This window comes from Mastigoproctus giganteus, chromosome 3 (genome assembly GCF_048544385.1).
Source record: "Mastigoproctus giganteus isolate SK-2022 chromosome 3, ASM4854438v1, whole genome shotgun sequence".
In the NCBI taxonomy this organism is placed as follows: domain Eukaryota; kingdom Metazoa; phylum Arthropoda; class Arachnida; order Uropygi; family Thelyphonidae; genus Mastigoproctus; species Mastigoproctus giganteus.
The window spans coordinates 61,160,426-61,173,858 of record NC_143577.1 but is presented as its reverse complement, the minus strand read 5'-3'; the positions used below and the strand labels follow the sequence as shown (position 1 = coordinate 61,173,858).

General features: G+C 38.4%; 1 protein-coding gene across 2 annotated transcripts in view; it reads left to right on the top strand.

Moving 5' to 3' along the window:
- The window catches only part of LOC150088046 (glutamate receptor 1-like), a 630,662-nt gene that overhangs the window by 197,097 nt on the left and 420,132 nt on the right, over positions 1-13,433 (top strand). The window lies entirely within an intron of this gene.

Sequence of the window (13,433 nt, the reverse complement as noted above, 5' to 3'; positions counted from 1 at the left end):
CTTTTACTTCTGCTACCTCTCTCGTCATCATCCACCGTAGAACTCCGTGATCACTTCCTGCTACTGGTTCCTCTACTGTCAGCCCTGTTATGTCATCTGATTCATGTGTGATGATGAGGTCTAGGATATTCTTTTCTCTAGTACTTTCCCTGACATGTTGATACAAATAACAGTCATCTATTTGATTTAAAAATTTTGTTCCCCATGTCGAGTTTCCTTCCCATTTACTCCAATCAATTAGAGGCAAATTGAAATCACCCATAATAAGGCATTGACGCTTACTTGCCCATTCCATTTGCATGTAGAGGCTTTTGTCATAGTCTTCACAATCACCTGGTCTGTAGATTACGCCTACTCGCATTGTACCTTTGTTTCCAACTATCTCACACCATACAGACTCTATACTAGCATGTGAAATGTCTGAATCTGGGAAAGCTATCGTCGCACTCAGGCTGCTTCTGATAAGAAGCATTACCCCACCACCCCTTCTATCTACTCTATCCTTCCTAAATACATTATACAAGCCGTACTGAAACTCATCATCCCCAATTTCCGGGTGGCACCACGTCTCCGTAAGCCCTATTATGTCCGCGTTACTTGTTTTAACCAGCAGTTCGAATTCGCTCATTTTATTGACGACACTTCTAACGTTACTGTATAAACAATTAAGATTTACTGTTCTTGTATATTTAACAACCCTAACACAACCCTTGAAGTTTTTTAGGCTCTCTTCCCTGATATTAGCTACCCGCTCACGTGAAACGTCTTTGCCCCCAGAACATCTAGATAATACGTCCAGTTGGGGTAACAGATAAGAACTCTTAAGGTATGTGCAAGAGTTACATTGACCAATATTATCAGATAAACGCGTGTCAGTATTACCCACATCCCCCCTAACTAGCAGTTTCCCTGAGCCTTTAAGGTATCCTCAATAATACTGGCAAAAACTTTTGCACCACCTTTGTTTAAGTGTATCCCGTCTCTACAAAACAAATTCCTTCTACCTACAAGTGTGGGTCATGCTGATAGAAATTTACCCCCTAAAGCCTTGCAGATTCCTTCAAGTCTTGAGTTAATCCACAAGGCTCTTAACATATAATCCCTCCTATCGTGTCTGGGCAGAATTGCAGACACATAGACATTATGGCCTAGCTCGCGACATTTCCTCAGCATGGTCCTGTATTTTTCCAACAAATCGTCAGATCGTGTACGTTTAATATCGTTTGTCCCCACATGAATAATAATATTTTCTTTACCCCCTTTAAAATCTGACAGTCTGTTGGTGACATCATCGACATCATCATCACTAAGCAGAGATCCCCATGGCAACAAAATAAATATATAAATTACAGTATATATATTTATAACACACCAACATTGTAACCTTTTGAACACTATATATACAACTCTTCATACACTAAAGTCCTGACGTCGTCATAAAAGGGCGGCGCCCAAATTTTACTTTTCCCTCCTATTTTTCGCGTCCACGAAGTCTATTGGCTGGTTTATTTGGAGGAGACAGTATGGCAGCTATTCCAAAACTAAAAATATTTATTATAGGCAAAGCCAAAGAACATCATTTCTTTTTTATGGCTGGCTATTGGCACTTTTAAATATTATCACCAAGTCCCCTGTGCCACCATCAGCCACCCTAGAGTACCAAAAGGTTAACAAACCCTTTGACACCCCTATAACAGAGGATCAAAGGCCACTCGCAAAAAATTAACTCTGACAGTGATGGAGCCAATAGTAATCAGCGGCCATTATTGGCAACGAATTAAAGGTAGAAATTTTCGAATTTTGAATCAGCAAGCAGAGCGCTACCCCTTCACTGTCAGACCAGAAAAAGGCGCAATCGAACTCACCAAATTAAATTCTTCAGGGAGACATACTTTAGAACTGGGGGGGATGGCTTATAATACCGCTTTATAGATAGATACATAGACAGATAGACAGGTCTAGTCTTGCTTCACAATTTGCTTATATAAAAAAGTGCAAAAATCCCAAAATATATAAAAGGAAAAAAATTAGCATTAGCATTAGTAGAGGCATTTGATGCAAGAAAGCAAGCTTATGCAGCATCAGCCAAAAAAAAAAAAAAAAAACCCACTTCCACTTCACCCCTCTGTTCGTTCAAAATACCTGTCCAGCTGAGCCTTAAACTTATTTAGGCTATCAACCTCCACCACAAGGGATGGCAGTCTGTTCCACCAACCAACCACCCGCTGGCTAAAGGCAAATTTCCGCACGTCTATCCTACATCTGTCTTTCCTCAATTTGAATTTATGCCCTCTCAGGTGATTTTTCTGAGCTAGAGGAAGAATCCCATTGGCATTGAGCATGTTCAAACCATTCAAAGCCTTATACACCTCTATCAGATCACCTCGCTGGTGCCTCGTCTCCAGACACTGTAATTTGCAAAACTTAAGCCTTTCTTCGTAAGAGCACCCCTTTGTTCCATTCACTAATCTTGTTGCCCTTCTCTGTACTCGTTCCAGCAGCTCTACATCCTTCTTGAAATGAGGCCTCCAGACCTGTATACAGTACTCTAGGTGTGGCCTGACCATTGCCTTATACAAGGGAATAATCACCTCCTTATCACTGCTGGAAAAATTCCTGTATATCATTGACAATACTCCATGAGCTACTCTTGCAGCCCGTCTGCATTGCTCAGAGAACTTCATATCTGCCTGCACAATCACCCCCAAGTCCCTTTCATTCTCTACCACTGTCAGTGTAGTACCACAGAGTTGATACGTTGCTCTGGGGTTGCTGTTTCCCATGTGTAGTACTTTACATTTGTCAATGTTAAACTTCATTTGCCACCTCCCAGCCCATCTGCTCAACCTTTCCAGATCCTGTTGCAGCAGCATAGTGTCAGTAGTGTCCTTGACAACCCTGACAACCTTTGTATCATCTGCAAACTTGGACATTAAGCTTGATATACCATCATCAATATCATTTATAAATACAGAAAACAATAATGGACCCAACACTGAGCCCTGAGGGACTCCACTAATAACATTAGTCCACGAAGAGCAGTGTCCATTGATTACCACTCTCTGTCTTCTCCCCCTCAACCACCCCTTTATCCATAGCAGCAATTTGCCTCCAATGTCACACTGCTCCAATTTGTGTAGCAGTCTTCCATGTGCAACAGTATCAAAAGCCTTTCTAAGATCCAAGTATATAATATCAAAGTTATTCCCTGCATCCAGTTCTTTTGTGACTGCATCATAGTATCCAATCAAGTTGGTCAGGCAAGACTTCCCCTTAACAAAACCATGCTGTGTCTGAGCTATAACTGAAGTCTTGTCTAAATGATCCTGCAGTGCTTCTTTAACCAGTGCCTCCATTAATTTTCCTGGAACAGAAGTTAAGCTCACAGGTCTATAGTTACTTGTGTCAGCCTTTGATCCTCCTTTGTGAATTGGGGTCACATTTGCACATTTCCAGTCTATGGGTACCTCCCCTGAGTCCAAGGAAGCTCTCATAATTATGGCTAAGGGTTTGCTCACTTCCTTTGCTGCCTCCTTTAATATAACTGGATAGATCCCATCCACCCCCAGGTGCCTTTCTTCTGTTTATCTTCAACAGTTTCTCCTCCACTTTACTCCCAGTTATTTCAAGATTCTGTAGCTTACTGCTAGAGTTGAATACACCTCTGGCATTCCCCTTGCTGAATAACTCCTCATGTGTGAATGTCGATGCAAAATATTCATTTAGTTTGTTAGCTACCTGAGCAGGATCATCAACAGTTGACCCATCAATATCAAGTGGACCAATCTGATTCATCCCCTTCCTTCTAGAGTTTACATAAGTAAAGAACTCTTTGCTGTTTTTCTTTGCATCCCTTGCCAAGGATTTCTCGTAATCTGCCTTCGCCTGCCTAACCTCCTTTGTAACTTGGTTGCATATCAACTTGTATCTATCATAGGCTTCTGTGTCATGTGTTAATTTGTAAGTATCCCATGCATTTTTCTTCTCTGCCATATGCCTCATTAGTTCATCTGACATCCATTTTGGCCTAAACCTTGAACAATATTTCTTAGTTGGTATGTAAAGCCTAGTAGCTTCCAAGATACGTTCTTTGAATGCTTCCCATTTTGAATTTGCTGTTGGTAACATCATCAGTTGGTCCCACTGTATAGAATTTAAATACTGTCTCAGTCCATCGTAGTCGCCTTTACGGAAGCAATAACCCTTCCCTTTACCCCTAATGGTAGTTACCTCTTTCAGTAAATCCCACTTCAGCACACTGTGATCACTGCCACCTAGTGGTTCATTTATCTGCAGATTCTTAATGCATGAAGAATCACTGCTGATAATCAAATCAAGAGTATTACTCCCTCTAGTTGCCTCCTGAACATGCTGATGTAGAAAACAATCATCCAATAAATCCACAAAAGCCCTGCTAGTGTGTGAGTAACCAGCCCCCAAATTCCAGTCAATATCTGGGAAATTAAAATCTCCCATTATAAGACTCTCTGATTTACTGGCCCACTCTATTTCCCTGTACAGTTCCTTATTATACTCATCAGAGTCATTAGGCCTATAGCACACTCCTACTCTCAATTTTGATCTCCCAATGTTTATGTCACACCAAACTGACTCAACACTGCACTGTCCAGCGATGTCGACTGGCTTCACTTCCTTGGTTTTTATGTGTTTCTTAACTAATAGCATAACCCCTCCCCCCTTCCTATCCTGTCTATCCTTTCTGTAGACGTTGTACTCCCCAAATTGCAGTTCTGCATCCCTTATATCTGTGTGACACCACGTCTCTGATATCCCAACAATATCTGCCTTTGATGTTTTGAGCAATACCTCAAATTCATCAAATTTATTTACTAAACTCCTAGCATTGGTGTACACGCAAGTATACCTGCACCTGTTTCTATTCTTAGCTACCCTAACACAACCCATGTGTTTATTTGTACCGCAATGGCTCCCAGCAGTCTCTGAAATACCATGCATCTTGTTTTTCAGGCTTCTGCTCATTCTAATAGAAGCAGTGCAAGAATCTCTTTCACCTCTGCCAGTGGCTACTGTCAATCTATTGGTCTTTGTCTCCCCCCAAGCTAGCAGTTTTCCGACCCACCTAACACTGCCTCGATAGCATCAGCAAATATTCTTGCACCCTTTCTATTTAAGTGTATCCCATCCCTGTAGAAGCAATCTCTCCTGTTAACAAGTACAGTCCAGGCTGAAAAAAATTCTACCCCTTGAGCCTTGCACAATCTTCAAACTTGCACAAAAAAAATCAGCAAACTTATGTCAGGAGGATAACATACGGTAAAAATTCAAGTTCATTACTAAAGATCTTTACAGATTCGGAAAATAAAAAAAAATAAAATAAAAAAATAAAAGCAATTATCTGGAGCATTTAACAGGTTGCGCAGAAAAGTAGAAGGAGAAGCTCAAATTGTTCAATAATCGTACAAGAAAAAATAACATCCGGAGATCTTGGATGGTATGTCGAAGGATTAACCCGACTTCCCCAACGCTTACCCAATAATGAAGAAAGTCCGATTCAACAAGCTTGTAACAACCTCGTAGAAATATTAAAGACACCCTTCCTCTTGAAACGCCGAGCTAGGAAGGTCTTTTTCTCAAGCTGTCATCAGCCAATATTCTAACATGTCCAGATTACACCAGTTACTTATCTATTTACGGTTCCCCTTCCTTATAAGCTTCTACAAAGTAAATTGAAGATCTAACATCTCTCACTTTTCTAATATTATTATATACTTGCCTCTATTTAGGAAGACTGTTCATCCCTCACCTGGGAATGGAACCCAGGACTTTTCCTCACCCCGTGTGGAAAAGTCCTGGGTTCCATTCGCACCGCTGGACAAAGTTGAGAAATAGTTCCAGTCTGTACGGAATAAACTTTTATTGGCTTCTTTAATGGGATATAATGGGAAAACAATGACAAGATAGTCAATCAAGCAAAACAAGCAAATCGACAGTAAAATGCACGGTATTTACTGAGAGATGCAGCGACATTTCTTGGTCATTGTTATATAAGTAAACAGAAGTAATCCATTAGCATTAGTATTAATAGCATAATTATTCAATTAATCAATCTCATTCCGCATCTGATAAATAAGAAAAAAATCTCTGATATTATCCCCATCGTCAAAACGTGCCTGTTCAATTCCTCCTTGAAGTTTGCTAAACTCTCCTCCTTAGCCCTCCATGTAGGCAACATGTTTCTAGTCTTCCGTTGCTCCCTAAGACTCTATAGTTGTTCCCTCTGATTCTTATTTTGCTCTCTAGAGAGAATATAGTTCCTTCATTCATTTTACTAATCCTCCCCTCTCCTTCAGGGCTTTATCCACTTCACTCAAATCCCTATCTAGTTGATAATTTCTGCAGTCCGTACTTTCTAAGCCACTTCTCACAATGATAATGCTTGGCACGCTTCGACTTTCTTCACCTATTCACCTTTATTTCCATCTCCTCTAAACGTTATATATCTTTATTTAGATGCGCCCTCCAGGACGCTGGAGGGCGTCCTGGATACAACGTTCCAAGCGTGGTTGCACTATCATTTTATAGAGAAGGATGATAACTTCCTTCTCTGTCCTCGAAAAATTCCAATAACTTAGAGATACCATGTACTCTAATTGCCGCCTGCCTACACTGCAGCTGAACTTCATTTCTTCTTCTATCGTAATCTCTAAGTCTTTCTCATCCAGTACATCCTTTAAGTCTTCTCCCCTAATCTATAAAGTACTCCTACGTTTCTGTTTCGCTCCCAAGTGCAATACTTCGTATTTGGTAGGTAGCATTGAACTTTAGCTGCAATTCTTCAATATTTTCTTACAATTGGCCAAACTCGTTCGAAAGCTGGATATCGTGGTTCCGCTCGTAAACCACCCTCCTAAATTTTAAGTGGCAAAAAATCTTTGGCAACGTTTCTCTATTCCCTCATCAATATCATTTAAGAAGATAAGAAACAAAAGGGTTCAGTGCACTGATCTCTGAGACACCCCACTTTCTACTCTAGTCTACTCGGAAGAATATCCATTTATTACCAGCCTCTGTCTCCTGTCATTCGACCAATCCCTAATCTACTGATGGATCTTCTCTTTTATCTGGACTAGTTGTAATTTATTCAATAACCGTTCATGAGTATCTGCATCAAGAGCCTTGCTAATATCCATTGTTTTATTTTGGAGATAGATCTAGATGAAATCTAGATCTATTCTCTAAATGTGTAGTTGGACTGTTGTCCAACTACAGATTTCACAAACGATATAGCGTGTCGCCTTCTGGGCGGAATGCGACAGAAATAATTCAATATCATCCATATTCAAATACGAGACCCTTTGCAACTTCACCATTGATGACAGCTCCTCCCACAAAAATCGTTCTCTGTATATGAGGCTATTGCACCCATTATCCTATCTAGCTGTCTCTCATAAGGAGACAAAAGTGATATTAAAAGAGATATTAGTCACATCAAATCTTTAGGATGGTATCCCTCAGCAAATAATAGAATGGCGAAGTAAATCGATATTTTAGTAAAACCATCTGAATGACACTAGAAGTTCGTTTTTTAATTAAATTAATTTAAATTTCTATAAATATACGAATGTTGAAATATGTTGTTCGATATTAATTAGTAGATTCTTGGATTTGTGTAAAAATAAACGGAACTAACTTTATGTAATCTTTCTAAATCAATTTTCGTCATCTCCATGATAAAAAGTATTCCGTTCCGAGACGAATATGTATTTACAGTGATCACATGCAGGTTTCAAGGACTCGGTGAATATATACACGTCATCATTATAGATGTCACCGCAGCCATCCATTATGTCTTAAAATCATTTGAATTGAATGCTGGTTCCCAACGGTCATCTATCATATGAGGAGAAGTTTACAAATTTCTGACAGCTGTTTTGTTGTAATTCCGTTGTTCACAGAGCAGCACCGGATAGCTGAGATGGAAAGTTATACTATTAATTTTATGGCGTCCGGTTTTAAAGGAATTTGGAAACGAGAACAAAACTAAGGCTATATTAAAAAGATACAAAGAAAATTATAAGCTCTGAGTAAAATTCAAAGAATTTTATAATACCTGAACGATAAAGCAAAAATGATTAATTTCAGCTTGATAACAACTAAAACTTTTAATAACAATAATAAAGAATATAGTATTTAATAATAAATAAAATTAAATTCTAAATAATAAATGAATAATTATTAATGCTTATTGAGATAAATTCACTTATTGCCATGGTAATTAGCTACTCTAAAAATAAAAAACAAACAGTTCGTTCATAATATTAAATGTATTAGTGCGTATATTTACAAAATAATGCATGGAAGTAACGTATGAAACACTCATATTAAAAAAAAAAAAAAAAAAAAAAAGACTTCGTTTGCCCATATCTTCTAATAATTTGTCTAACGCTTTTTAACTTTGGTCAAACACGTCCACAATACCAGGTGGAAATGTAATTCAATAATAATTTACTCTTTGGTTGAAAGCCAATTTTCACACATCTATCTTGCAACCATCTTTTTTCAATTTTAAATTTATTTCCTTGTATCGTCCAATAAATAGAAAAGATGCCATCTGCATTTAGCTCATTTAATGCATTTGAAGTCTTTCTTTCAGGTCTCCACGTAGATGCCAAATTCTAGATGCTGAAATTTGGATTCTGAATGATTTCGCATTTTGCAACTTATAGAACTGGTCTTTCTTGATAGGAGCACAGTTTTCTGACCCCGACTAATCTTGCTGATTTTCGCTGCACTTGTTCCAACAGATCTACACCTTCTTCTTAAAAGGGGGCTTCCAAACCTTTATGCAGTATTCAGGATGCGATTTCACCGTTTCCTTAAAGCGAGATTGTTGCTTGTAATCAAAACAAACCCTTATGGACTGTCCTAGCAACCTGTCTATACTGCTCATTAGAAATCATGTGAGACTGTACATTTACCCATATGTCCTTTTCGCTCTCTACTAATTAAATTTGGTACCTACATAAATGGTATGTTATTCTGGGATCATTGCTAACCAAATACAGCACCTTGAATTTATCAACGTTAAACCTCAATTTCCATTATCTATTCAGCCCATATACCTAATTTATCTGCGTCTCTTTGGAGTAGCATAATCTGATCACTGTCCTTGAAAACTCTGACCACTTTTGTATCATCAGCAAACTTAGACGTTATACTTGATATGCCCACATCAATATTGTTAATATATACTATTATTATTATTACTAGTCATATAGTGCAAGGAAGCCTGAGGCTTATGCTGCACTAGTTAAAAAAAAATTTACCCTGAGAGAGAGCAAGAGAGAGAGAGAGAGAGAGAGAGTCGGAAGTAGAAGGGAATCACCAAGAAAGAGAAAAATGATGATATCCAGCTCAGGATCCTGGGTGTGCCAAGCCCATACTCACCAGATGTGAGCCCCTGGGGTTAATAAAAACAGTAAGGGGTACAAAATCGAACTCTGAAGCACACCACTCATAACATTGGTCCACGAAGAGCAGTGGCCATTAACAGTGGCTTCTAACAGGTTTTCTAGCTTCGTACTATTACGTGTTGCAAGGAGCATATTGTAATATGATCTCATATTTTGAAGAAGTGCAATACCGACGTAACTCATGGTAGAAGACCTCCACAATATAAGATCGCTGCATTTAGTACTAAACCCAATTTTCTCATTGCTAAATATAAAATATCTTTATTGCAGACTGTTCACACAGAACGGTTGTGCAAAGTTCTTCACGGCCACGGGTTTACAAATACGGATATTACACGAATATTTCCTGAAGTAACCAAGGGTTTAAGCTGTACATGTTAAAAAGAAAGGTTAACATATATAGACATAACGTTTAAATAATGCTTCATTCTACAATAATGTTCTCTATTAATGTGATAATTAAAAAAAAAAAAAAAAAAAAAATATATATATATATATATATATATATATATATTAGTCATTTAATACTATAAGAATAATCAGGTAATAGTTATTTTATATTAATAGAATTCTACATGTACAATATTCAGTCTTGCACAAATATCTGTTTTTGATTGTTTACAATTTGTGGTGCAACAAAGTGTCTCATAAATCATCGAAGACAGCTACCATTCAGTGAATAATACTTTAAACACTTAGAGGTTTAGAACTCTTCATAATAAACAGCTTGAAATCATGAATCGGAAACAGTTCAGAACACTCGAAGCAACAAATGTTTTGATTAATCTGTGGTCTTTAGTCCAAATCCTGCTCTTTAATACATCTGCATCAGTTATATATCTAAACTAATACCATAAGCTCCGTTTGCAGAGAAAGCTGCAATAAAATTCTAAAATCCATTGTTTAGTCAATTACACTAGACCTTGTTAGAATTACAGAAGCCATCTGCCGAAACGGTTGTAATATCTAGATTAATCTCGCTGCTTTTCCGAGGAGCCTATTCAATTTTATTACCCTCCCAATTCCCCTAGCCAGGAAGGAGCACCTTTTGGTAAAGCAATTTTCGTGCTTCAGGAATTTACGAGCTAAATTTGTTCTAGTGAACCCCCAGTTTAGTATTTTATTATCTTGTGACGTCAGTAGCTGAGACAGTGAAAGAATTATTGCAGTTCTTTTCCTATTATGCGCGCCCACTAGCGGTAAAAGTGATAATAATTGCCACATAAATTCAAAGAGAGAGAGTAGCTCTCATATCTGTGAGGATAATGAAACAAAGAAAAAGAAACGATTCTTCCAGAAATGTAAATGGAGTATCATTCGGAAAGTGAAACAAATTTAATAGCTCTGTAAGAGAATACCGAGTGTTCCTTACCTGAGAATACCCAGAAAACGGGAATCCTGTTTTATTATAATAAATAATAAATAAATTTTCTGCTTATACTCCGGGACGACCAAACGGTCAGAGGAGCTCTCAAGATAGAATACAAGAAACAGCACCGTATTCAGTAGTCACGGGTTTGAACCCCGGTCACTCAAAGCACGTGTACTTATGTACCCGCGCGCCTGACCACTAGGCTACGGACAGTGTTTCTTAAATAATAAACGAAATTTTCTATAAAAAAAGAAAGAAAATAATGCATATGTGCTAGAATTAACTGTTTTAAGGAATTATGTTCCCGAAAACGAGTATATTCAAGACGAGCGAGAGGGAGGACCTCTTATGTAGGGCCTTTGGCGCTACTGGTGGTTGATACGATGATCGGGATGGTCGTTACTTGTTTTATATGCCACATCTCTTTGAGCTCCTGTGTTAGGCCCGTGTACTTCCTGACCTTTTCCTCTTGGGTTTTCTGGAGGTTGCCAGTGTTGGGTACCGCTATGTCTCTGGCGATGTTTCTCAGTCAGGCGAGCCTTGATCTCCTGCGTTCTAACTTTTAGAGCCTGCATCATCCCCAGATATTTGTATGTGTCTCCTTCTGTCATGGCTTCAGTTCCTTCACCGGTCTTCAGCTGGTAGTTTTAGTCGACTGGATTTCCCTGTTGTTATCCATGATCTTGCATTGCCATTGCTGAACTCTTCGATGATCCAGAGTAGCCGTTGGAGCTGATTCTTGGTTACCGCATACAGAGTTTGATGTCACCCATGTACATCAGGTGAGAGAGTGCACAGTTTCTTCATTCCTTCTTTGTGGGCACATCTATACCTCTGTTGTTGAGTATTATGGACAGTGAGTTGAGTGCTAGACAGAACCAAGCGGCCTCAGTGCGTCTCCACACAGATCCCACTTCTGATGGGGTTAATCCAGTTATGATGTTTTTAACCATGAATAAAAACACATATTGAAAAGGCAGACAAAGCCGACTTAACAGTATTAATAAACAAATCCGATTATGACAACAAACTGACAAACCTCCTACAAGATACAAATACCAGATACAATACCAGAAACTAGAAAAAATCCTGTTCCCACCACCAGATCAAAAATCGAAAAATAAAAAGACTACGCTCCGAAGAAAAGATTACAAGCAATTTGTACACAGACCCCTTAGCCCATACAACACGTTTGCCCTACATTTTTGGTGTCGTTAAGTTATAAAAACTCGACAAACCATTAAGACCCATCATCATCAGCCATTTTCAATCCATTGCAGGATGAAGGCCTCTCCAGCGACTTTCCAGTTCCTTCTGTTTTGTGCAATGGCCATCCATTTACTACCCACAAACTCATGAATTTCGTCTGTCCATCTCCGTCGTTGTCTTCTCAGTTTTCTTCTAGCTCCTCTTGGGTACATTCTGTTATTTTCTTAGTCCATCTGTCATGTCTTCGAGCAGCATCATGTCCTGCCCAAGACCATTTTAGTTCTTTAGTTTTGATAAGAATGTTCTTTACTTTAGTTTGCTGCCTAATCCATGTGTTTCTCTTCTTATCTAACAGTCCGATTCCCAATATAATTCGTTACATTTTTCGTTGTGTAGTTCTCAGCTTTTCTTCCATTCTTTTGGTGAGCGCCCAAGTTTCACTTCCATAAGTCATGGTGGGTAGTATACATTGGTTCCTTATTTTACTTTTCAGACAGATTGGGATATTGCTCCTCAGTATGTGACCATATTTCTTGAATGATATCCATCCAAAATTTATTCTTCTCTTGACTTCCAGCCATTTATCATTATTCAGCTAATGACTTTCCCAGATAAGTATATGACTCCACCTTTTCAATTACTGCTCCTTCAATCATTATTTCCCTTTCTGTGGTATACTTGTTCATCATTACTTTTGTTTTAGTCATATTCATTTTTAATCCAAAATCCTTTCTAACTCTGCATAACTGATTAAGATTTGCCTCTAATTCTTTGGGATCGTGGCTTATGACCACAATGCCATCAGAAAATCGTAAATGGTTTAGGTACTCTCCGTTCACATTGACTCCTTTCTGCGACCAGTCTAATCTTCTGAAAGCTTCCTCAAGGGCAGCAGTAAACAGCTTCGGAGATATTGTGTCTCCTTGTCGAACTGCTTTCCCAATTTTAAATTTCCTACTGTCTTTGTCTAGTCTAATAAAGGAGGTAGCGTTCTCATATATTTTCTTCAAAATCATATGTGGGTATCTATTCCTTGTCTTTCTAGCTCGAAACATTGCTTTATGCTCTATGAAGTCAAATGCCTTTTTATAATCCACAAATGCCAGGAATAATGGTGTTTTATATTCATTTGCTTTCTCCATTGGTTTGTGATATTACGTGAAGGTGATCCATAGTTGAGAATCCTGTTCTAAAGCCAGCTTCTCTTTCGGTTGATTCTCATTAAGTATTCTTTCTAATCTGTTAGTAATGACCCTTGTGAACAACTTGTAGATTTGGGATAACAAGCTAATTGGTCTACAATTTCCAATTTCTGATTTATCTCCTTTCTTATGCAGCAAAACTATGATTGCATTATTCCACTCCTTAGGCATCGCACCTTTTCTAATGCATTTTGG